Source organism: Equus caballus, chromosome 19 (assembly GCF_041296265.1).
Source record: "Equus caballus isolate H_3958 breed thoroughbred chromosome 19, TB-T2T, whole genome shotgun sequence".
Classification (NCBI taxonomy): domain Eukaryota; kingdom Metazoa; phylum Chordata; class Mammalia; order Perissodactyla; family Equidae; genus Equus; species Equus caballus.
In genome coordinates this window covers 11976600-12003945 of record NC_091702.1, presented here as the reverse complement: position 1 = coordinate 12003945, position 27346 = coordinate 11976600, and the positions used below count along the sequence as shown (strand labels likewise).

The following is a 27346-nucleotide window of genomic DNA, read 5'->3' as shown; positions in this document are numbered from 1 at the left end:
GCCACTCTGGCATTCTGCCACCTGAGTGGGTGGGGGCCCCCAGGGCTGAGCAGCACAGTGGGCTGCCACTTTGAACCACTATGGCGGTCGGCCGCCTGAGTGGGGGTGGGGCCACCAGGGCTGAGCAGCGCGGCGGGCTGCCACTTTGACCCACTCTGGCGGTCGGCCGCCTGAGTGGGTGGGGAAGGCCCCCAGGGCTGAGCATCGAGGGGGGCTGCCACTTTGACCCACTCTGGCGGTCGGCCGCCTGAGTGGGGGTGGGGCCACCAGGGCTGAGCAGCGCGGCGGACTGCCACTTGGACCCACTCTTGCGGTCGGCCGCATGAGTTGGGGGGTGCCGCCAGGGCTGAGCAGCGCGGCGGGCTGCCATTTTTTCCCACCCTGGCGGTGGGCCGCCTCAATGTGTGTGGGGCCCCCAAGGCTGAGCAGCGCAGCAGGCTGCCACTTTGACCCACTCTGGCGGTCGGCCGCCTGAGTGGCTGGGGAGGGCCCCCAGGGCAGAGCAGCGCGGCGGGCTGCCACTTTTTCCCACTGCGGCCGTTGGCCGCCTGAATGGGGGGTGGGGGGGCGCCCAGGGCTGTGCATCGCGGCGGGGTGCCACTTTGACCCACTCTGGCGGTCGGCCGCCTGAGTGGGTGGGGAGGGCCCCCAGGGCTGACGGTGGGCTGCCACTTTTATGCATTTTGGCGGTCGGCCGCCTGACTGGGGGGGTTGGCCCCAGGGCTGAGCAGCCCGGCGTTCTGCCACTTTTACCCAGTTTTCAGATTTCAGCTAGTGTTCACATGGTGATTTCCTCTTCCAATAATCCAGTTTATTTCAGTGAATTCACCTTAGTGAGTTGCTTCAATTCTCCAAGACTAATATATTTCAAAACTAGTATGCCTCACCCTAATGCATTACGTTCCCCCCAAATAAGAGATCCTACTCTTGATATTTTTTTTTGGTTTAATTTATGACAATCTTAAATAAATTCTAGTGAAGTAGCCGATATTATAGCCAAACCACTCTAATATCTTAAAACGGTATTTATGAAAATGCGCATTTTGTGGCATCAGTTTAAAGAGTGGAGATGGTGTGTGTTTGTATGTGTGTATATGTAAATTCATATATACTGTATGCATGCATATATGTATGTATGTGCGCATATTAAATACTATTTACTATTTTACAGTTTACACTGTTTAAATATATAGATGCACATATTGCCTCTATTGCTTTCTTCTTTCTACTATCTTCCAAAACCCAAACCCTTCTTTCTTCAGGGTTCAAGAAATCAAGACGTCGTTTAGAAAAAGAAAATAAGGCTGATTTTTATTGAACATATATGGTGTGCCAAGTTGATTAACCCTTGGTAAACATTAGGATCACTGGATCGATTTTAGCTTTTCAGTTTCTCTTTTGAACTCTGTTTTCAAGGATCCATATTTCATGAGTTTTATTCTTTGAGTCCTTCCAAAGAACAAAAATAGCCTTTACCTTTTTTCGTAGAATATAATTCATACTCCCTTGCGATTATCATTTTGGTCCATTGGATTCTGTAAAGAATCTAAAATGAATTATGAGATCATGATTTTATTTTCTCTGTATTTGAAACATTTTTCTAATTCATCATCTTAAGAATTCTTCCATCATTACTCATGATTACTCATCAGTTATTCCAACTAAGCTGAAAAAAGATAAGTAATAAGAAAACAAAAGAGTGGTGAAATCACTTAGGAGGAGGACACAAGAGTGGAATAAATTGTTATTTTTCTGTGTTTTTATTGTGTTATCCAACTATTGCATCATCTTTTAAGAAAGTGTTAGAAAATACTAGGGGCAGCATCTCTGTAGTTTGCTTTCAGATCCACTCAATATGAGAATTAGAAGTTTTTATTTTCCAACCATGATGACAAAGAGAAGAAATTTCACATTCCATAGCCATAAGGTGAATACGATCAGAAGAATGAATGAATGTAAAGGAAAAGATTGCAGCACTTAGGCTCTAACGGTACGATGAAATTTTCATATTAATGAAATCAGACTATGTGTCTTCAGATGACGATATTTTAAATAAATTTTCTCAAACTTAAGAATTGATCCCTAAACAATGTATTTCCAAGAAAAAAAATGGAAATACAGTATTCTCCTCCAGTTAGTCCTTCAAAGGAAAGTACTTCACGCAACAGTTTGAAATAAAAATCTGGACAGTCCCACATTGTTAAAAGATGAAAGTATTCTTTCATCTCCAGTGATGTCTATGGACAAAAATTTACTGATTAAAATAGTTTTACTATATTTAAAATGTATTAATATTTAATAAAGTTGATTTCAGTAAGTCTTTATGATTATATTTGTAAATTCCTTGTAAAATGACATAAAATTATATGAAGTTAAAATGTGCCCAGAGGGTAAACAGCAATAACTATTTGCCCTGTAATCTGAGGGTTAGATATCCCATCTCAATTCATTTTCACAAAAATTCTCAAGGAATCATTATCCTTTCACCTCCACTTTGAGTTAACTCGTCTAAGACTACAGCATAAGACAGCATTAAAGGCAAAATTTAAGCTCCAATTTCCTAATCTTGAATTACACATTGCTGCACTTATACCGTGGTACCTCGCTTCAAAGGAGAAAAAACACTTACCTATGTCCTCTGATAACTCCGAGGACCTCTTTCGAAAGAAGTCGGACAGAGATGATATTTAATATTCAAAGGAATAATGGAAATTGAAATCTGCATTTCTTTATCACTTTCACATTGTGGATATTTATTTACTGAACAATTCCCATAACCTTGTGATAATGTGTAGTATTCAGACAAGCAAAAGGAGAAGCCCATGTTATTCTTGTCCTCAAAATAATCTTCTTAGTTAGGACACTATAGCTTAATTTCCCAGAAAAGTTATAAGACTTTGTAGAGCAGTTCCCAGGAATGGTCCAGATTGAACCCTGTAGAATGTTAGGCAACAAGTAGATTCAAGTGCCTTAAAAATCATCTGGTGAAGCATCCGAGAATGTAATTCCCCTTATGGAGGAAAAATATTACATGGTACGATTAGATTTTGATGAATAGAAGATAGAAGGTAACCAGCTGGTTTAAATTATGTTGTAAATCTAGTAAACTAAAGGAATAAATTTATTAGTACATTGCTTTCATATTATAGGTTTTGTGCAGATGTTTGCTGAATAAACTAATCACTAATTTAGAAAGAGATCACTGCTCAGCAATGATGGTTAATTTTTTGTGACAACTCAACTGGACTAAGGGATGCCCAGGGAGCTGGTAAAACGTTATTTGTGGGTGTGTCTATGAAGGTGTCTCTGGAAGATATTAGCATTTGAATCAGTAGGCTGAGTGAAAAAGATCATCCTCACCAATGTGGGTAGGCATCATTGTATACCTTGGGGGCCTGAATAGAACAAAAAGGTAGCGGAGGGCAAATTTGTTCTCTGTTGAGGTGGGACATCTGTCTTCTCCTGCTCTTGAATTTCAGCACCCCTGGTTTTTGAGCCTTTGGACTAAGATTGGGACTTACATCATTGCCTCTCCAGTTCCTCAGCTCTTCAAATTTGGACTAGAACTACACCACCAGTTTTCCTGGGCTTCCCATTTGCAGGCTACAGATCATGGAACTTCTCAGCCTCCATAATCACATGAGCAAATCATTCATAATAAATCTCTTTCTGTACACCTCTATCTCTGTCTCTGCCTCTGTCTCTATCTCTATATCCTGCTGGTTCTGTTTCCCTGGAGAACCCTGCCTAACACAGCTAGCATTCCCCTTTACTTATGGAAATCTCAGACAGGAGATTAGTCATTCAATATTAATATACATTGTGCACATTAAATATACAACTATCTATCTAAATATGTATTTTCAAACAAATTTTATTTGTAATTCTAAAAAGAACAGACTTTATAAAATGCTTATTCCTATTTTTAAAATATTTGCCTGGAGGAAGATACTATTAGTATTTTCATTGGTACGTTATTGTTATTATTTTAGTGTTCTTGAGTTTATCTGAAATTACAAAAAAAAGGGAAAGGTGTTTAGGTAGTAGGTTGTCTGTGGTGGATTGATGAGTATGTTTAGAATACTTCTGAAGAATACAGATTGATAAAACCCACCCTGTATGACTCTTTCTTTCAGGACATGAAAAGGCTATGCAAATTTTTAAAGGCTGTAGTGCAGAATATTTGATTGTTTAAGAAAATATCTTGTAAAACTCTGTATTTACTTTTTTAAAAATATATATTTTACAAATCACATATATGAATATATATCAGAGTTAGCACTATCCTGATTCTAACGTGGTATACCTAGATCTTACTGTTCAAAGTCAAATGGCTTGTATCCATCTCTAAACCCATTTCTAGGTATTCTGAGCATTAATAGCATATTAATAATTAGGTAAACATACCAATGTAGCTGCCATACTTTGTATCTGCCATTCTTTAAAGCTTTTCAAAATTTATTGATTTACCAAAGGAATATCTAGTTATAATGATGCTACTGATGATAATAGCTAGCATTTATTTTTTACAATATACTCAGCACTTTGTTATGTGCATAGTTTTCCAGTATAAGATTCACAGCATTACAGAAATGTTGATGAGGATTTAGATTTCAGTATTAAATAGAGGGTCAGGGTAGGACCCAGTAATCCTAGTGAATTCTCAAGATAATATTCTAGGCGGAGAGAACAGGGTGGGAGCACCAGTCCTGAAGTAGATGTGTGCCTGGCTGCGTGGTGTGTTTGAGGAACAGAAAGGAAGTGCGAGTAATGAAAACAGAATCAACACAAAGAAGAGTGATGGCAGAAGAGATCAGATAGGCAATGGGGGCAAATCATCATGCACTTCAGTAGTAGGGTGAGGAAACATCCCACTTGTCCTGGCCAACTTATTTTTATGTCTACTCTTCTGTCATAATTGCTATAAGTCCTTCTTTCACTCTCTAATCTAGGTTGGATCATAAGTTATGTGATCACTCTACTGATAAGCATTGCAGATATCTTGGCTTTTATGCTGAATATAGAGTAGCCATACAGAGTTTTAAGCAAAAGAGTGGTGTAATCTGATTTATGTTCTAAAAGATTCACTTTGGCAGCTGTGTTTCAGGGTCTAAGCTCTTGGGCATTAGGAAGAACTCGTAGAAGGCTCTTATGGAAATCCAGGCGAGAGGTGATGGTGGCTCAGGCTAGAGCGGGAGAAGTAGAAATGGGAAGAAGTGGTTGGAGTTCAATATATTTTAAGGTAGAGCTGGCGTGATTTTATGATGGTTTAGATGTAGTGTTTTAAAAATAAATAAAGGATTCTAGGGTAAAACAAAGATTTTTTTTGGCCAGAGAAACTAGAAGGAAGAATTTTCCATCAACTGAAATAGTTAAGGCTGCAGATAGATAAGATTTTTGTGAGATGATCCTGAGTTTATACTTGGACATATTAAATTTAAGATCTCTAAGAGACAACCAGGTGGTGAGGAATATACGTTTTAAGTACGAGAACCTAAGTATGGCAATTCACAAAAGAATTGTGGATTAGAGATACACATTTGACAGCTGTGAGTACACAGGTAGTATTTAAGCCATGAGGATGAATGAGATCAGCAAGGACTAGGCTTAAGGCCTCTGCAAGTTTAAAAGCCCAAGAGAAGAGGATGCAGCCACAGAAACCGAGAAGCAACTCTAACGATAGGGGAGAAAATCCCACCGAGTATTCAGTCCTGAAAGTCAAGTGAAAAAAGTAGAAGAAGGAGAAAGGAGTTGTGTCAGATGCTTCTAATAAATCAAATAAAACCAGGATGCAAATAGATCACTAAGTTTAAGAAGCTGTATATCATGAGTGACATTGATGAAATCAGATTCGTTGGAGTGATGAGAGGTCAAGAGCCTGATTGGATGGAATTAAGAGAGAAGGAGGGGAGAGAAGTTGGAGACCTGGAGTCCATTACCAGAAAAATAGAGCAGACCAATTAAAGAAAGAAAATCTTAATAGTAATAGTAATGCAGGTCGCAGTGAGGACGGTTCCAACCATTTACTCAGTCCCTTGGTTCTTTTTTCATTTCCACCGTTTGTTAGGTGTTTAACATTAAGTAAGACAATAACTTCTCTAAACCTAAATTTACAGTAAAACGTAGACACTATTATCACCCACCTCAGCGTGTTGATAGGGTTGGTGGTGTTCAATAGAGTGGTGTTCAATAGAGTTTATTAGAGTGAGGTCGTCTATTGAAAACATCTAAAACATATAAATAATGAAAAGAAGTCATTGTTATTTCTGTTTTTCTTATCATTACTTATACTGCTACTACTGCCCCTGCTATTACTATTTTCTTCAATTACTGTTCAGTTTTTACTTAACAAGGAGTGGTAAGTAGTGCCCTGACCCTGCTTGCTCCTTACATTTTTGTACTTCTCTCATTCTTCCTCCTGTCACCACCCTGCCAACATCTCCTTCTCTGAGAACTATAACAAGCATACAAAGAAAACAAAATTTTCTTGCTTAATTTTAGGAAGGCACTAGGTATTTTTATATTCTTCTTCAAAGTACATCCATATGGTAAAGAATTCTCTTTATTAATAATATTTCTCCTATTTTATATTACAAGTGCCTGCCAGGGTGAGGCTGAAGCAGAAAGACAGCCATGAAGGAGGTGTATGTGTTAGCTATGTCTCTGACGTTCCACATTCCCTGACTCAAGATCTGTTCATATGCCGCATGCTCTGCTGAAAATGTCCACCTCTTTCTTCTCTTCACTAATTATCACTTGCTTTACTCCAAGGTTCCACACTCAAATGCCTTCCAAACTAGAATTCAAATTGTCCCTAGCCCACATAAATATTTCAAGTGTACTGAACATCTAAACAATCTGTGTTTTTTAAAAAGGTGCTACAGTGAGTGTGGGAAAGAGAAACAGTCAAATCCTTTGTGGCCAATCTCCCTTCCCTCCTCTCCTCTTTTCCAGGCCCTTCACAAGGCATTCTGACATTCCTGTCATTGGAATGGGTGAGAATGCTTAGAAATATGGGTCATTTTCACAAATTACAAATCTTACTATTTCATCTCACTTACATAAATTTTAATCAGAATTGTATATATTTATCATCATCTTTGGTGCTTCTACTGGATGGAATTCCTAGACTGTAAGATATATTTTCTTTATGATGAGATTCCAAGTAATAACATGCTATTGGAATATAGTTAATATTTACATTTTTAACTAAGTTGAACCAAATTCTGTTTCATCACAACTTTGATATAAATATTTCCTATATTTTGACATAATGACATAATTATTTATACATAGTTGTTATGCCTGTTACTGTGACTTCTATTCTTACTCTATGACAGTGTAAAATATTTCTCATCAATTGTTTTATCAATATGTAGGATGAGGAATTCGTCCTTAACTTATAGCCGTGAAAGAAGCCTCAGATTCTCTATATTAGTGAAACTTAATGAAGAAAGGATGATAATGTTGCTTAATTTTCAGTATATACACTTCTTTGGTTACAAGTTCTGAGAGTTGTTTCGATTGTTGCATATTGTTATGGAGCTACATGCAAATATGTATAAGAGAGTATTTTACATGGTAATGTGATGTTGAGTTCCAATATATGAAATATAAGATGTTTAAAAATCTCAATGTACTAGAAGATTGCTAAAGGTGAGAGATGTAACTATTGTCATACAAACAAGAATAAAACCAAAGGGCCCACTCCATTGTAATTTAATTGGAGATTGTAAAAGTGGATTTCACTAGTATCTGTGTCTGTGGCTACTGTGAAGTGTTTACATTCCCCAAACAGTATAGAACACCAGCAGCAAATATAAGATGGCCATCTGGCCTAAATTGGAACAGGGATATTACTCTGCCATGTTCAATGGCAGTTTCCATGAGATGTTCATGTTTCCTCCCGCTCTTTACCTCCAGCACCAAAGGAGATTGACCTTAAGGAGGATGGGACTAAAAAGTGTCACAAAATCAGGTTTTGCCTTTTATCTCCCAAATCACTATCACCATTTAACTAGAAGTATGTTTTAAGTCTGCATCTGAGACTGGGAAAGATATGAAATGTAAATTGAATTTGAGATCAAAGTCTTAAATCAGACTTGACTTTTCATAAACAAAAGTGACGAGAGTCTGGAACATCTTACAGTGCCAGAAAGTATGGAAGAACTCACAAAACAACAAAATGAAGGAATATGTCAAAGGGACACAGGAGTTAACTGAAATAACAAATTGGCACAATTTGAACAACCACATAAATAATGCATTATTGCATTATAATCTAAAGTACAAAATAAATATCCATTGGTGCATAGTGATACAAATAAATGATTGAATAAATAAATTAGTGGGAGAGAATAGATAGATCCCCATTGGAGAGGAATCCAAATAATTTCTATAAATACTTCCTCCTCCAGGAAGGAGGGCATAACTCTCCGCTCCTTCAGGGTGGGCTGATTACAGTGACTTACTTCAAAGAGTACAGTACAGAAAAGGGGGAAAACAGTAACTTTACAGTATAGAAACCTAACCAACACTCTCTTAGTCAAGTGTTCAAGGTTAAGATCAATAGTCGTAAGACATACTTTTGATATGATATGAAGAGAATGGCAATTTACCTCTGTGGTTGGCCTCCCCAAAACCCATTACCCTATTACCTTAGTCAAAAGATGAGAATTATATCAGAAAAATTCTAGGAGATATTTTTCAAAATATCTGACCAGTATTACTCAAAACTCTCAAGGATATTCTGTAAACTGTCACAGTCTGCAACTAAATGTGATGTGACTACAGCGATATGACAACTAAATGGGTGGAATCTTGTAACAGAAAAAGGACATTAGAGAAAAACTAAGGGAATATGAATAAAGTGTGGACTTTGGTTAATTATATACCACTATTGGTTTATTAATTGTGACATATATACCATGCTAATGTAAGGTATAAATAATAGGAAAACTAGATGTGGGGTGTATGTGAGTTCTCTACACTATGTTGACAAATTTTCTGTAAACCTACATCTATCCTAAAATTTTAATAAGTTTATTAAAAAATTCAGAAGAATAGGGTACGTTAAAAGAACACATTAGCCAACCTGAAAGAGCACCCGGTAAACAAAGCTGGGTCAATTTGAGGAATGAATAAATAATGCAGTATTGGATTATAACCAAAAATAGAAAATACATATTCATGAGTCCATACTAACATAAATAAATGATTAAATAAATAAATACATGAGGAGAAGCAGCAAATCTTCCTGACAGAAGAACCACATTAATATATGGATACATCTCCTCTTTCAGGAGGTACAAGTTAATCACCTTCTAGGCCCTGCTTGAGGGAGGGCTACACGTAGTGACTTGCTTCCAAAGAATATACCATAGAAAGGTCGATTAGTAAGTTTTGCATGGATGAATTTGGCAAACACTACCTTAACCAAGTGATGAAGGTTAAAATCCCCAATGAAATCTTGTTGATATCATGTAGCACCCAATATGATGTAACGAGAAGAGTACTGTGTGTTATTTTTTCCAAAAACCATATACTAGTCTAACCGTAAAAAAAAAAAAAGAAAAAATCAGACAATCCCCAGTTGGGTACATTCTCCATAATTGGTCAATGTTTCTAAACACTGTCAAAGTCACAGAAGATTAGGAAAGACTAAGAAACTTTCACAGACTGGGAAGATACTGAGAACTAACTATAATGTGGTACCCTACATTTGAATCTGGAACAAAAAGAGAAAATTAATGGGAAAACTAGTGACATCCAAATAAAGTCTAGAGTTAGTTAATACTAATGTACCGATGCCAGTTTCTTTGTTTTTGCAATTGTTCCATGGCACTGTAAGACGTTAACAGTGGAAGAAATTGAGTATGGAGTATTTGGGAACTCCCTGAACTATCTTGCAACTTTTCTGTAATTCTTGAAGTATTCCAAAATAAAAAAAGCTTAATTATAAGGAAAGATATGTGACATTATTTTATAAATAGTATACGTGGTGCTACTGGTATCACTAGTTCTTGAGATGGTGTTCTACTGGAACAAAAATCTAAAACTTGTGGAATTAGCTTTGAAATGGAGTGGTGGGGAAAGCTCCCAAGGACACTATTGGTGAAAGCTGGAAGGACAGTGATCTTGCTATTGAATATAAGAGGAAAGTGAAATAACATTTGCCAGTACTGTTGCTTGAGATGTTCTGGAAAATAGAAATGGTATCTAATTAACTCACAGATATGGCCTACAAGGTTTCCAGGAAGAATGCTGCAGCTACTAGCTGACTTCTCTGAGCTTCTTATGAAAAAGTACAAAGCTTTGAGAAGAGCCAAAATGAACTCTCAGTCTTCAGGTGGAATTTAAAGGAAAAATAAAAGAGCAGGACTGTGTTTGAAAATAAAACTTTCTCATTCCAAGTCTTTAAACAACAATAAGTTACCAAAGTAATAAAAGGCTTCAGGTAAAAGATTCAATTCAGTGGGACTTTAAATCCAGTAAAGTGGTCTCTGAGTCAAAAATGTCAATGGTGGATCTTGTAAGACCCTTTGCTAAGACCTCAGAAAGATTTATGGCCCTGTCTCACTGACCCGTGCAGCTAGATGAAGAGCTTCTGAGCAGCAGAAGAGTGTTGTCCAATGGCAGCCTAAAACATGATGTAGGGTAGAGAAGGGCCTTCCTTAGAAAGAAATCTGGGCTTGTCTCACACTTCGTCTCATTGAATTGAATATAAATTGCAGAAAAGAAACTCACAACTTTTCAAAAGATTAATCCACTTGAACTGAAAGGGACAGAGAGAGTTTAAAACAAAGAGTGGTCTCTACGCCCTTAACTTCCCACAACCGTGACCCAGACTGAGAAAGCTATGCAGCTGCAACTTTGGAATATTTCTAATGGCAAAGGGCAGAGCCAAGAACTTAGAGAGGGAAACGAAGAGCCATAGAAAACCATTCCCAGAGTGCGGCACTGAGCGCTAATCAAGCAACTGGCAATACACACCCAGAGATTTCAGAATCACTACGAACTAATGATTTCTCTCTGCCTCCCATTCTCCTCCTTTTTGAATAAAAGTGTCCATTACCTTTTTCCTATATCTGTCATTTTATTTGGGTATATGGAGGGCAAAAAACTTTTCACGTTACTTCATGTTTTTTTAGACCAATAGAAACCACATCTAAAAACAACCCCCACATCTGCATCTCCTGAAACAAATGAAAATACTCCAGATTTGAGTATGATGACTAATGAGATAAATCTTTATGTCTTATAGGGTATTTTAAAGGTGAGTGTTATGTAAATAATTATGGATAGAGGGCAGACTATTGCAGATTAAAGAGAACTATAAATTCTTCGTCACTCCCCTCAGAAACCTGTAGTCTGTTTCTCTACCCCCTTGAATCTGAACTGTGTAACCAGAACTGTGAGTGTTTCATAGAACATAGCGGAAGTGACTCTGTGCTGGTTTCAGCCCTAATTTCTTAGAAGACTGTCAAGTTCTGTGTCCTCTCTCTTGATATCTATCCTGCTATGAAGTGGAACAAAGCCCAGATAACCATGTGGAAGAAAATTTAAGCCTTAGTTGACAGTCCCGGCTGAGTTTCCAGCCAACAATCAGCCACGATGAATTACTGGATATCTTCTAGCCCCAATTAAGTTGTTTCACATAGATTAGAGATATGCTGTTCTGGCTGAACACTGCTCAAATAAAAAAACTAAAAACTCAAGAGCAAAGAATTTGTTGTTTTAAAAACCTTCGCATTTAGGGTAGTTTGTATGCAGCAGTAATAATGAAAATACTAGGTCTCACGTCTTTCTCTTTCATGACAATGCCAGCAAACTTAATGTAGGTTAGAGTAAATTAGATTGAAAACATTATTTTTCTAGTAGCATTATTAAAATACATAACACATGAATGACTGAAATAATTTCAGCATTCACTATATGTTGCACATAAATGTTTCCTCCTTTATTAAATTGAGGTTTTTTAAAACAAAATTATTTTCATTCATTTGATATTTATTTCAATGTAACAGTCTTCCAAGTTTACTCTACACTGGAATATAATGATTTTTGTATACTATATCCATATTGGTGCTTAAAAATGAAAATTTAGATTTACACATGATTATCATTAAATTATTGTGACAAAAATAACCTTGAGATAAAGCCTTACATAATGAATTTTAATTTTAAAGGGGTTATTGTTACTTGAACTAAACGGTATTCTCTGACAATTTACACAATTGCGTTTATTTGCCATTAATTTAATCTCATTACTGTCATAAGTTCTTTATTTTTACATATAGTATGCCATCTAGTGACAAAAAATTAAATATAGCAAACATACTCTTTTAAGTCATCTTGAAAAAAAAACTGTACACTATGCACTTGCTTCATCTGGTACAGAAAATAAATTATGTCTTTGCTTTTTCTTTTTAAAATTATTTTCCACTTTGGAAAACCATTTAAAATGTCATCACCTTTAAGATACTCCATGTCATATATATCCAATATACCCACGTCTGTTAAAATCCAATTCCACTGTAAGGAAAATAAAGTGATGTTAAATGTACTCTGTCAAATAATAATATTTTTGTATTCTAATCTGGATAAAAGTCTTGTCATTTATATTTACTATTCTGTTTCTTTTATAAAATAGAGCTCATTACCTTGTTTATTTACCAATTAAAAATATCTAACACCTCTTCTCTCTATAGAAGTCTCTACAAACACTCACAAAACAGATTTTTTTCAGATGACTATATCCTTAATGTTAATACATACAATGGGTATTTGTGTTCCAAAAATAAAACATTTTTTCCATCTGTCTCATATATTGTCCACCTGAGCCATTTCAGAGATACAGGTATTGAGACTTAGAAAGAGTAAGTGACTTGTCTCTAATAATAAGTGGTATAACTAGTACTTGAAAAGAAGCATTCTCATGCAAAAATCAAAATTAAAATTCTACTTGGCTAAGAAAATCTCAAATATAAAACATAGTATCATATTTGACAGAGATGGTGGCTAAGGTTTTTTTTTCCTTATAATTCTAAGTTCCTCCTTTATTTTTATAGGCAAATGCTTTACCATCTTTCAGATAAGGGGTACAAAATATGGATATTCCAATATGGATATCCCATAGCTATTTCCCCCAAATTACCCCTTGGCAAGAAGCTAGAAGATTAAGCAATTTAGAGGAGAATTTGTAAAACTGTTTTTTCACTTACTTTAAGATTCTAACAAAATTTGTGGGAATTTTCTCCTAAAAAGAATCATTCTTGTAAAGCCCAGCAAAGTGATCATTAGGGATATTGCATGAGGGAGCCTTTCCCTTACGGATTGCCTCCGTTTATTTGCCACTAGCAAGCTTCTACAACATTTTTTCCCTTTTTTTAACATTTTTGACAAGTTTTCTTTAAATGTGATCATGTTCCCCCCAAAAATGTGTAGCAGCTGAGAATTCTGCTCTCTCTACATATTAATGTACCAAAGGAAATATCTTGAAATACACATATATATGTATATAGGTCTATACGTATATACAAATTAACATTGAACTCATCCTTTGTGTTCTTAAATATCTTAAAGAATTCATTAATTATATGCATGAATGGATTTTTTTGCAAGATAGTGAAGAATAGAAAATTACTTAGCTTTTGAATATAAAGCTTAGAAAAAAATTATTTCCTATATTCCTATTCTTTGCATTTATCGTATCAAGAGCTAAGCTTTGAGGACCTGATCATAGACAGAGTTTAGCATAAGGGAATCCCCAACCAGACAGTGAAAGAAAAGAAGGAAACACCACCTGTCTTGGTCCCAGGATTTTATGGAAGTAAGCCACATATATAAAAGCAAGAATCTAGGCAGATGTCTTAATCTGACTTGTGCAAATTTCAAACCTGTAATAAAAGTATTTTATATGTCTTTAGACACTGGATATCTGAGATTTATGAAGGAGATACTCCACACAATGCTCTTCTCCCACACCGGAGGGTTCCAGTAAAGAAAAGAGAGAGGATCAGCTTTGTTATCTGGGAAGAGGGAGTAGCTGACACTCTTGAATATCTTTCATCTCCTTTCAGCATAGTGAGACCCAGAAATCTCCACGTGCTTTTTAGAGTCAATAGACGTAACCATACTGAGAGCCAAGAAGACCTCAATAAATGTGCTAGGGCTCAAAAGGCAAAAGTCACTGTTGACATGGAGGCCGAAGGCAACCCAGGCAAGAATCCAAATGCAGAACCTGGCAGACATTGAGAGATAAGGGCCAAGGGATGATGAGGCAGCAGCAAAGATTACTAATAAGGACTACCAGCCTAAATTAATGTAAAAAGAGATGAGATCCAACATAAGGAAGCCGTAAACATGAGACACATCTACCAGCTGCACACCCAGGGATGGGATTGAGCCAAACCCTCTTTGGAGTACACCAGCCCAGGAGAACCTAGAGGCCACCTTATGCATCTGAAGATTCTCTATTTTCTTCATTGCCACATTCTCTTTCTATCTTAACAGTCTGAAGATTCTCTGTTTTCTTCATTGCCACATTCTCTTTCTATCTTAACAGCCTTTTTCAACTCTTCCACTCCATGAACACAGGGCCAGGTAAAGGGAACACATAGGAAAAACACCGAAATTTCCTTGCATTTTCCAAACAGAGATTGTGTATAAAACATTAAAATAAATCCAGTGGATTCTGTTGACTCTTTCAAAGTCCCCCAAAACTCCCATCCTATGCCTGCTACAGAAAACTACTTACGGGTAGAGAATTCACAGCAAATAACAGATTAGTTAGAAAGAAATGAAGACACTAAACTTTTTCTTAATATCTGCTGTGGACTTTCTGTTTATGTTGCCCCAAAATTCATATGTTGAAACTTAATCCTCACTGTGAGGGTATTTGGAGGTGCTGGCTTTCAGAAGTAGTTAGCAAAGCACTTAGTGCCCTCATCAAAGAGGCACCAGCGTGCTCCACCACGTGAGGTCACAGCAAGAAAACAGCCATCGAAGGAGCTGGGCCCTCACAAAACCCCGAATTGCCAACTCCTTCATCTTGGACTTCCTGGCACCCAGAACTGTGAGAAATAAATTTCTGTTGGTTATAAGCTGCTCAGTTTATGGCATTTTGTTATAGTGACCTGAATGGACTAAGACAATGTCAGAATGCCGAATAAATTTTCAGATTTCACTAGATACCTAATTACTATATTATGCGGTTCTTACAAGGAAAAGTGGAATAAGAATATGCATGGAACTCTCTTTCTCTGCTACCAATACATATGATAAGATGATAGAGATTGCATCAATATAAGGTTTGATTAGTATACTTCCATTTTGTTCCTTTGATAGTCTCTAATTTTCAACTGGACCTTAGTCTGTGAGAATATGCAAATATATGTGGCTACTGAACAATTATGGTAAGGAACTTGTGAAGATGAAGTTATGACATAAAGCTACGAATAATTTAGTCTTATTATTTACAGAAATTATGAAACAATGACTTTTTTTAATAGTCACATTTTTACAGGTGTCTGGTGATATTTCATTGTGGGTTTTTTTTTTCAGGAAGATTAGCCCTGAGCTAACATCCACTGCCAACCCTCCTCTTTTTTGCTGAGGAAGACTGGCCCTGAGCTAACATCCGTGCCCATCTTCCCCTACTTTATATGTGGGACACCTACACAGCATGGCTTTGCCAAGCAGTGCCATGTCCGCACCCGGGATCCGAGCCAGCGAACCCCAGGCCGCCGAAGTGGAATGTGTGCACTTAACTGCTGCACCACCGGGCCGGCCCCTCATTGTGGTTTTAATTTGCCTTTCTCTGATGCTTAGTGACATTGAGCACGTTTTCAGATACCTGTTGCCCATTTGTATGTCTTTTTTGGATAAATGTCTATTCAAGTCCTTTGCCCACTTTTAATGAGAATATTGTTTTTATTATTATTGCTATTGAGTTATAGGAGCTCCTTATATATTTTGGATATTAATCCTTTATCAGATATATAGTTTGCAAATATTTTCTCACATTCTATAGCTTGCCTTTCATTTTGTTGGCTATTAACTTTGCTGTGCAGAAGCTTTTTAGTTTGATATAGCCCCACATCTGTTTTTGCTTTTTGATTTCATATCCAAAAAGTAATTGCTAAGCCAAATGTCAAGAAGCTTTCCCCCCGTGTTTTCTTCTAGTTTTACAGCTCCAAGATTTTTGTTTAAGTCTTCGATCCATTTTGAGTTGATTTTTGTGTATTGTGAAAGTTAAGGTTCCAATTTCGTTCTTTTTCATATAGATGTCCAGTGTTCCTGCCAGCATTTGTTGAAAAAACTATCCTTTCCCCATTGTGTATTCTTATTACCCATGTGGGCTCTCTTTTCAGTTCTATTGGTCTATATGTCTATCTTCATGCCAATACCATACTGTTTTAGTGTGTTGGCAAGGATGTGGAGAAATTGTAACCCTTGTACACTCTTGGTGAGAATAGAAATGGGACAGCCACCATGGAAACCAGTGTGGTGGGTCCTCAAAAGATTAAAAATAGAACTACCGTGTGATCCGGAAATCCCATTTCTGGGTATATGTCCAAAAGAATTGAAATCAGGATCTCAGAGGGATACCTGGACTCTTGTGTGATTGTGTGATTGCAGCATTATTCATAACACCCAAGATATGGAAGCAACATGAATGCCCATCAATGGATGGATGGATTAAGAAAACGTGGCATATACACACAATGGAATTTTTCAGCCTTAAAAAAGAAGGAAATGCTGCCATATGGGACAAAAGGGATGATCCTGGAGGACATTATGCTAAGTGAAATAAACCAGCCACAGAAGAACAAGTAAGTACATTATTCCACTTACATGAGTTATCTAAAATAGTCAAACTCATAGAAGCAGAGAGAAGAATGGTAGTTGCCAGAGGTTGGGGGAGGGGGAAATCGGAGCTGTTATTCAATAGGTGTAAAGTTTTCGTTACGCAAGATGAGGACGTTCTAGAGATTTGCTCTACAACATGGCGATCATGGTTAACAATACTGTATTGTACACACGACAATTTATTAAGTAGATAGATCTCATATTAACTGTTGTTGCTACAATAAGAAAATTACACAATTGGGTACTAGCTAAACTTCAATAAGTATCTAAATTGATGTCCACAGCTCCAATAAATTTTCTTCCAACAAAATGCTCAAGAAACATCAGTAAAAATAAGTTTTAAGGGTACTCTTCCACTCGGTCTAAATTAGGACATTCATGAATTAATGATAATTCATTTGTAGATTTTCCAAAATGTCATTTTGAGGTGTGTTTTCCTTATGCTGATTATCATAAGATAAAGATTTTCTATAGGCAAACTACTGTTTAAGTACTTTATATACATTAAATAAAAACTATCATGAAGTAGATACTATTATAAGGCCAGTTTCAAAAGTGAAGTAACTGATGCACAGAGGGGTTAAGCAGCTTGCCCGAGGTTACATTGCTAACACACAGAAGATCCACACAGTGTGGCTTCAAATTCCGTATTATTTAAAATTATGTTACATTGCCTCTGCCATTATATTTTGAAATATAACTCCTGCTGTCACTTCCTCAACAGTTAGCTAGTATCCTACTCTTCATAACCACCCCAAATTTTAGGGTATTATGGTTATACTTCTCCGAAAATGAAGTGCAACATGCAGCTCAGTCTAAACAAAACATTCAAAATCTCATCTCCTGAGAATGATTACTTATTCAGGTATGATGCATGACAAAATTGAGAAAATGAAACATGAGAAGCTATTTTGAGAGAACTTCTGAAAAGAAGTTTCCTCAGTTTTTAAGAGTTTCCCAAAGCAAAGCTGTATTTCTTCCCTTAGTAAGATTGCCAGATTTAGCAAGTAAAATACAGGATGACCAGTTAAATTTGAATTTTAGATAAACAATGAATAATTTTTCATAAGACACACTTATACCAAAAAAAAATGCTGTTTATCAGAAATTCAAATTTAACTGGGTGCTCTGAATTTCAACTGGCAATCTTACTCTTTAGTTCATTACAGAATAATGAAGATCTGGGAACTCTTGGCAGACATCTTGTAATCATAACGGTAAGTCAGTCTTCAGACGAAATGTCAGCTAGTAAAAGAGAGAGATGGAAACAAACAAGATAACGATGACATACTTTAACTGTTGAAACAAAACAAGCCCGAAGCCAACCTTACTTCATATTTTTCACTAACACGGCCAATATATTCCATTAGTGTTTTAGCTAGGCTAACTTGAGCACTATGTTACTATAATAAAATATACCTACTGTGATACACACAAAAGAATTATCATGGATTGTGATTGATCTTATAAAGTTGTTCTGTTCTCCTGAACATGCTTCAGCTATTCAAAGTTTACACTCTCCACACATGCAAAGAGAAGTGACTTGGGATCTACAGATAGGTTACATCATATAATATAATTCCTTTGCTTTATTTGGCTCCTAAAACTTGAAAGTTCAAGACAGAAGGCCAAAGGGGTGATAAGAACTCTATTTTATATCATGCAGGGAACATCACGAATCAGTACCAAGGCCAGCAATATTCAAACATCATATCTTGATGTTAGAATAGTGTACAATTTGTTCCATCACTGCACATGACTAATGTTGTGTTTTGGTTGTTGTCATTGCTCTTTCCCTCAAATCACCTCTTGGCTCTGTATCTCTATGTTGTGTTAGATCTATTATTCAACTGCTATCTTTATTATCAGCTCATTATCTCACTGATGGCGTGATGTTTCCCTGGTGACGCTGGAATGGGCCTGCATAAAGATGTTCACACACTTGGGTTTTGGTTAGAATTAGAAAAACTTGACACCAGTATCCCCCAGACACAGTGATAACCACTCTTTTATATGTGTGAGATGTGTTTCAGTGGAGGAATGTTAGAGATAATAGAGATGAATACTTAGTAATAAGTAGCTTGAGTAAGGAAACTCGGGTGAATATTTACTTTATTCAAATGGCCAGCTTTGTCTTTATATATTTTCAAAGTAGACAGCATAAAAAAAGACTAGCAAAAAAGTGTAACCAATCACATATCTTTTCTTCAAATGCAATCCTATTTTTCTCTTGTATTTACTAATATATATATATGTATATAGATATGTATATTGTCCCACTATCAGCCCATTTATTATCTTTCCCCTATAGGAATTCATATCTTATTGTCTTTCCCCTATAGCAATTCATATTAGTTGGCTGTTTTCAGGAACACTTCTCTAAAACTAGATTTAAACCCTGACAATCTCCTCTACTCTATATCAAAAAATGTTTTCTAGTTGCTCGCTTTTCTTGACCTAAAAATCAAATTTTATTTTGAACTTGTTATCACTCAATACTGACTTATTCCTAGGTCATTTTTGTAGTATTTATATTTTCCTCTTCAGCTTCTCCTTTACATTAGTGAACATATATTCACCAAATGCTTATATATCTGGTTACTCTTTCAATTGTGAAAAATAACATATTGCCATGGACTTTCTTTACACAGAATCTGAAAAGAATTCTTGTACATTTGTGGTAGATTTTATTATTCTTTTTTTCCTCTCATAAGAGTATATGTCATCAGTATTAAGGTACATCAAATAATCCAAAACCTGAGATTAAATGGTTAGTAAATATACTTGAGCTAGACAAGCACAGAGCTATTGCCAACAAAAAGAACATAGTAAAATCCAATTCAGTTCTTAGAAGCAATACAAATGAGCATTTTACAAGGGTAAATAAATAATGAGATGTACCCATATATTCATTTTTTAAAATTTTCCTACAAAGGAAACTTACTAACATTAAATATGTACCCCAGAGTACTGTGTGCATATGTATGTAGGTATCCACATACACACTATGCACCACACACCTACACACACATATATATGCGTACATACACACTTTATATATATACCTAACAAATATATATATGTACACATGGATGAAATATATACATATAAATTTATTATTATTAGTTTTGAGGCAGATGTGCTAACATCTGCTACTAATCCTCCTCTTTTTGCTGATGAAGACTGGCCCTGAGCTAACATCCATGCCCATCTTCTTCTACTGTATACGTGGGACGCCTACCACAGCGTGGCTTGCCAAGCAGTGCCACGTCCACACCCAGGATCCCAACCGGTGAACCCCGGGCTGCCAAAGCGGAATGTGTGAACTTCACCGCTGTGCCATCAGGTCTGTCCTATATATCTAAATTTGATGCATAGTATTATGCTGAAAATTATTAACCTAGCATCAATTCTATCATGAGAAAGGTGTTGAAAGCAACATTTTATTGGAAACTAGTTGAAAAATTATGAAAACTTCAGGAAGAATAGCCACTGCAATGATGAAAATGATGACCTTTAAGATTCATTTAAAAGAACAGCCTTAGTTTAGGCTTGTTTGAAAATCTATATATATCTATATATCAGAAAGGGCATATTGTTTGGTGAGATATTCTTCAGAGATATCTGCTTTTTTTCAGAGGAAAAATGTTAAATAGACTCTAATTCATAAAGACAAAACTGTGTCATGGGAATTAGGAATATTTATCTTGCTGCTCCCCATATGAACTTTCTGAATATTCCAGGAAGACAGAAACTTTTAGAAAGAAGAGTGACAACTAAAAATAAAACAAATTAATATATATATGTGTGTTAATATATATTATATATATATGTACATATAAAGTAGGTAAGAAAAGGATGAATAAACCATTAATATATCTCAAAGAGAGAACACTGCCTTAAAGATCTTGCCACAAAGGAAGTATGGCTGCATATTATTGTGAATTTAAAAAAATAATAATGAAGCAATTATCTTTATAGAAGCGAATGAGTGGCTCACAGAAAAAATCTAGGAAAGGAATAACAAAATGAAACAGAATAATTCAAGAACAAATGTTGAAGAGTAAAATAAGGCCATCACAGAAAGGAAGGTCAAATCAGAAGTATGAGTAACAGAATAATCACTAATGAAAATAAGGCAAGTGCTTGAATAGTAGAGCCAAGGAAAGCAGACACAATTAAGGTGAAATGAGCAAAATATTAACATGAGTAGAAAGAAAATGGTAAACTGGCAAAGGGATGTCAGCATGCACATTATTGGCACCTTTTAAGGAAAGAACTGTAATAATTAAACCAAAAATATAACCAGATATAAAAATCTAAGAAGCCTGAATTAAAAAGTTGAAAATGCACAATGTGTTCCAAGAAAAATAGAGGAGCAACTTCTGTGAAAATTAAATATTTATACATCTTTCATTCCGTCAATTCTTTTCTTAAGAACTGTCTGCTGGAAATAAAATGAATATATATAAAGATAAATTATAAGTATATTTTTGAAATATTGGAGTCAAAGTGACTAGAATCAAAGTGACTATTAATCAATAAGGAATAGCACAAATTTTTGTGTTTCAAATATTTGAAAATGATAAATTAGCTCTACACCAGATAACGTTTAGAGATCTTCACCAGATATTGCTGAAGGGGAAAAGCTTGATTTAAAATAGTTTGCAATATCTTATTTTTATAGAAGTAACAATAAACTAAGAAATGAACATGCTCTATATGTGTAGGATTTTCCCCCTTTACTCTTCCCTCTGTTTTGTTTATTTTCTAGAATGAACCTCTACTTTTGATAAAGATAAAAAGTTATGTTTGAACATATAATAACTTTCAATTTTTGTGCATGCATACACATTTATAGAGAAATATACTAACCAATTTTCTTTGTATTATTAAATATACCTACTTTTAGCAAGAAATTCGAGTTCTTTTCTTACAATTTCTCTTTAAAAAATAAAAATTCTAAGAAGTACTGCATTGAGGAAATATATTCTCTGAAGGCAGAGATCCAAATTTGGATAATCCCTCAGTGTATGATAGGGAACTTTTACTACTTATTCTCAACACTAAACAGTTTCTACTCATTAATAAAGTGAAATTGAAAGTTATTCCAGTAGTTTGTGAAAGTACAAGTAATGTATAAGCAAAAGAGGAGAATAAAAATTTGGAAAAATCATTTAATATCAGTAATACCAGATTAATCTGGTTTTAATTTTTTAAAACCTTTCTGATGTTAAAAGACAGTTAAATAGAAGCTGCAATCTTTTCAGAAAGATTCAGAGTTAATGGGATTCTGAAGTACACCTGTTGGGATGAACAAGGCTTTTTAGTGGAGGTGATATCCTAAAGTTGAAAGTCTGCATTTGACTTCAGTTCACCTTTCATTATTTTCTCCCTAGTTACTTTTTAACTAACCTAATGAAACAATCTATAAACAAGGAGCATTTATAAAGCATGGGTAATTAACATAGGTCATGGGTTAATAGCAAGAAATAACCATCATTTAAATATTTACTTCTGTTGTAAAGGCAGGGAGATCAGGGAAATGAAAATCAAAACTACACTAAGATATCACCTTACACCTGTTAGAATATCCAAAACCAAGAGTGACAAATGTTGGAGAGGCTGTGGAGAAAAAGGAGCCCTCATATACTTTTGGTGGGAACGCAAACTGGTGCAGCCACTATGGAAAACATTATGGAGATTTCTCAAAAAGTTAAGAATAGAAATACCTTATGACCCAGCCATGCCACTACTGGGTATCTATCCAAAGAACTTGAAATCAGCAATTCCAAAAGTCCCATTCACCCCTATGTTCACCGCAGCATTATTCGCAATAGCCAAGTCATGGAACCAACCTAAGTGCCAAGCAACTGATGGTTGGATAAAGAAGATATGATATAAATATATATATACAATGGAATACTACTCAGCCATAAAAAAGAACAAAGTCGTCCCATTCACAACAACATGGATAGACCTTGAGGGTATTATGTGGAGTGAAATAAGCCAGACAGAGAAGGATGAACTCTGTATGACTCCACTCATAGGTGGTAGTTAACATAAAGACAAAGAGAACTGATCGGTGGTTACCAGGGGAAAGTGGGGTGGGGGGAGGGCACTAAGGGTGAAGTGGTGTACCTACAACATGACTAACAATAATGCACAACTGAAATTTCACAAGGTTGTTAACTATCATAATCTTAATTAAAAAAGTTAGGAATCATTACTCTGGTCATTTTCCTCATTTTATAAACGACTCACAGGGCCTGACCTGTGGCCGAGTGGTTGAAGTTCCACGTGCTCTGCTTCAGCAGCCCAGGCTCCGGGGTTTGGATGCTGGGTGTAGACCCACACCACTCGTCAGCCATGCTGTGGTGGCGACCCACATACGAAATAGAGGAAGACTGGCACAGATGTTAGCTCAGGGCTAATCTTCCTCAAGCAAAAAGAGGAAGATTGGCAACAGATGTTAGATTAGGGTGAAACTTCCTTGGCAAAAAAGAAATTAAAAAAAAGACCCATTTATAGTGTATCTACAAGCACATATATGAGATGGATCCCTGTCCTCACCCTCACTAGAGTCCTTTGCAAGAAGCTGGCAAGAAACTTGGTTTCCTGCCAAATGTGCCGTGATTAGGATAAAAATAAAACACAGGAGACAGCAGAGCACAGGTAACTGGAAGGCTGACAGTTTTGTTTTCGTTTTTAGGCAAGAAAAACTATTTAAAGATGAAGAAATAGGGCAGAAAAAAATCCACTGACATGCTCCTATGAAAGAAACAGGATGACCTTCTAAAAGAAAACAATGTCTAGGTCAATGTTGCCTGACACCTAAGACTGTTTTCCCTTAAAAATAATCTTTGGGGTCCATTGCCAGTAACATGGGGGCCAAAATCACCTGCAGGTCCTCCCACAGGGCGACACACTTAGAAATAAGGATTAAAAAACAGCAGCCTGTTAAACATACAGCTGAGTTTGCAAGTAACTGAAGAAACTCCTAGGGGTCCACGCCCAGAGCATTTAGCGGACGTGGAGTTCAGCAGCTCTGAGGCTGTGCCGCGGTGGCTTGGTCATCTCCCTAGTGAGGTGCTTAGGTTCTGGTGGCCACGTGGAGGCAGGAGACAGAGCCTTGGACCTCAGTACGGCCGGGGTTGGAATCGAGACCCCTGCAGAAAGTCGGAGCCTTCACAGGCCCACAGCTTCAGTGAGGGCGAGCGAGACGAGAACCGGCTCAGGAGCGTGGAGACAGCCTGGGCCTGGGGAGTCGGAGGGAAAGGTCCCCCATGAGGACGGGGAGCTCCAAGCCTGCTTGCACGCGGGCCTGGGCCTCAGGATGTGTCTCTCCTGCAAGGTCCAGTGATCCTCCAGGTCAAAGTCAGCATGAAGGACCCCTCGCTGGTGGTCTCCCTCGAATCCAGGCAGAAGCAACAAAGACGGCTCCAGAGAGACATCTTTCCCGCAGGATCCCCACAGGAAAAGCCGCCCTGAGCACGATGCACAAGAAAAACTCACAGAGCACACGAGAGCGCCACCACAAGCCCCTGTGAGAACCAGCAGCCGCATTCGATGCCAGCCCTTCAGACGGTGGAATCACCTGACCCACAGGCTAAAATGGCCGTGTTAACACGATTAAAGGCGTGGTGAAAACAGGAGGAAAGAACAGACTTTTGTTTTTAAAAAGACCAAGTAGTTTTGAAAGAGAATTCCAGAAATAAAAAAATGTTTCCTATTAAAAACTCAATGGACAGGTTAAACCGCAGATTGAGCACAGCTAAGGAGAAAAGTGGTGAAATGGAATACGGACACAGAACACAGCACAGAGAGAGAAACAGAAATGGGAAAGAGAGGGAAAGAGACACAGAGAGCTAAGGGAAAAAAGTCACCTTCACAGAAGCAGTGGGGAGAGTGTTCCCAGACAGATGGAGTGGGATGCGAATGCTCAGCTCAGGAAGTGAGTCCTGAGCAGGAAGAACACAGCTGCCTTCACACCCAAGGCACTTAGGTGAGTCACCAGAACACCAGCACAAGTGATCACAGCGAGAACACAGCATCTCCTATGTGCTCAACGCTTTACTCAAAGATCATCCTTTTAATATGTTGGCCTATTTCCTTCCAGTCTTTCATCTATGCATGTTTAGTACACATACAAAAATTTCAGGGGAAAATCAGATTGATACAGTACATATAATTTTGTATGTACTTTTTTTACTCAGCGTTTTCCCATGAGCATTTTCACAGGTCATTATGCAGCAGCAGCGGAACTGCAGCAATAAGAGCGAAGACTTGAGTTGTGGTTACGAACGTGGGATGTGAAGTCAAGTGTTCTGTGTCTGAGTCCCAGCTCACGACTCACCAGCTGTGTGACCTTGGGTAAGTTACTGGTCCTCTCTCTGCTCCCATTTTCTCATCTGTAAGTTAGTGTGAGTTGCTATTTACTAAGCTATCTGCCAGGCACTGTGCTAAAAACTTGAATAATCCCATTTGATTTTCACAAAACCCCTATGGATTACATGTGTTATTGGCCTTATTTTACAGACGAGAGAACTGGGCCTTAGAAAGAATGTGAAGTGATTTGCCCCAAATCACACGGCCGCTGCTGGTGCTTCGACTTGAAGGCAGATGTGTCTGCAAAACCTGCGCACTTGATGCCACGCTCTTCTTCCATACGTTTGAACAGGCTCAGAGTACGCACAGACTGTGAAGCTGACCACGAGAGGCCCCGAGTGCTGCACGTCTCCAATTATTTCCTATCACACACAGCCCAGGAAGAACGTCTTTGCCCATCAAACTCTGTGTGCACCTCAGGTCGTGCCTGCAGGGTGGTTACTCTGAAGTGGACTCACTGAGTTGAAAGGTGTGAACATTTTAAGGCTCTTAATCCATGTTGGCAAACTGCTTTCCAGAAGCGTGAAACCATTTACAAACCCAGTGGCAGTTTAGCAGCGTAAAACTGATTTATTCTGTTATTCACCTATTTAAATGCTTTGCCCAAGTTTCTTTAGATGTTCATTTGTCTAATTTGTATGTTGTATAGTTATATATTATGTTACATTATACATTATGGTATATGTATTATATGTTATGTGTGCATGTATGCATATATGTTATATATAATATATTAAGTTCTCTATTATGTTTTATATAGTTATATAGTATACATATTAGCCAGTTTTATCAGGAATATATTTAATAAACTTTGATTTTAGAACAGCTCTGGAGTTGCAGGAAAGTTGGGAGATAGTAGAGAGCGCTGTCACATGCCCCACACCCAGTTTCCCCGCTGTGAACACCTTCCGTGGGATGGCACATTTGCCGATATTAATGAACCAGTACTGACGCCCTATTCCGAGCTACAGTCCACACGTCACTCTATTTCCTTGTTCCACCTATGGCCCTCACTGTCCCAGGGTCCCACCCCGGATGCCGCCGCATGGTTAGCCGCCAAGGCTCTCTGGGATCCTCTGGCTGAGGCAGGTTTTGCCTAGCATTCATTTTTGCAAATCCTCCTTCCAATTTATAATCTCCCTTTCTCATTTATGTGTGCTGTTTCCTGATGTATATGAAAAATAAACTCTATATTCGAATGGATCAGTCTTTTGTTCTGTGGTATCTTCTGCTGTATTTATTCTTAGAACGTTCTTCCCTACATCAGAATGGCAGAAATGTTTACCTATAGAGATTCTCACTGTTTCACGTTTTCACTTTTTATGTATATCTAATTCACCAAACCATATGGGATTTATTTTGGAATATATGTATGAGGGGGGTCTGATTTGCTCTTTTCCAAATAGTTACCATTCCTCTGAGCACCACCTCTTACAGAGTCCTTCCTTGGCCCCTTGATGTGTGACCCTCTGTTCCCTGTGAACGTTTGCTCTTCTGGGCTGCCCGCTCTTTCCCACGGCTACGCCGACCAGGCACCCCAGTGTGCTCAGGACTGTGTCAGTTTTAGCGCTGGCAGCCCTGGTCCTGGGCACTCTGAGTCCCGGGCAAACTGGGACAGTTGGTCACCCACCCACCACCCAGCGTTGCACCACTGCCATGCTGTCCTGCTTACTGTTGTACACCTTTTGTGGTCCCCCAAAGTGGGCTGTTTCTCTTCCATGAAATACAGAATATTTCACCAAATTGCAACATAAGAATCCTACGGGAGCTGCAATCCAGGGAAAAATAATTTGAGAGCAGACAGTGTTGCAGTATCGAGTCTCCTCCTGGGAACACGCAATGCCTCTGTCCAGCCTTCTTTATGTTTCTCGGTAAGACGCAAAGTTCTCTACACACAGGCCTCTACATCCAACTCATTCCCGGGCATCCTAAAAGTTTACACTGCTATATTAAATGGCAACTTTTCCCCCATATTTGCTAAATAATTTTTAAAATATTCCATGTATATTCACACAGTTTTTCCTAGATGCACCAGTGTGAATATGCATGTGCTTTATTGATCAACCACAGCCTTTTTTTCTTTTGC

At 37.5% G+C, this 27346-nt stretch overlaps 1 protein-coding gene and 1 long non-coding RNA gene across 2 annotated transcripts in view; one reads left to right on the top strand and one right to left on the bottom strand.

Moving 5' to 3' along the window:
- Positions 1–1284: 1284 nt before the first annotated feature.
- LOC111772165 (ral guanine nucleotide dissociation stimulator-like) overlaps positions 1285–27346 on the bottom strand; it is a 58852-nt gene continuing 32790 nt past the window's right edge. The window contains exons 18-19 of the mRNA XM_070243184.1: positions 6144–6227; positions 1285–1546 (exon numbers count right to left, since the gene is read on the bottom strand). The gene's annotated coding sequence lies outside the window, so the exon portion shown is untranslated. The remainder of the gene's footprint in view (positions 1547–6143; positions 6228–27346) is intronic.
- LOC111772240 (uncharacterized) lies at positions 20335–26463 on the top strand. The gene is made up of 2 exons (XR_011429006.1): positions 20335–25245; positions 25411–26463. It is a non-coding gene; the product is annotated as an uncharacterized lncRNA (long non-coding RNA).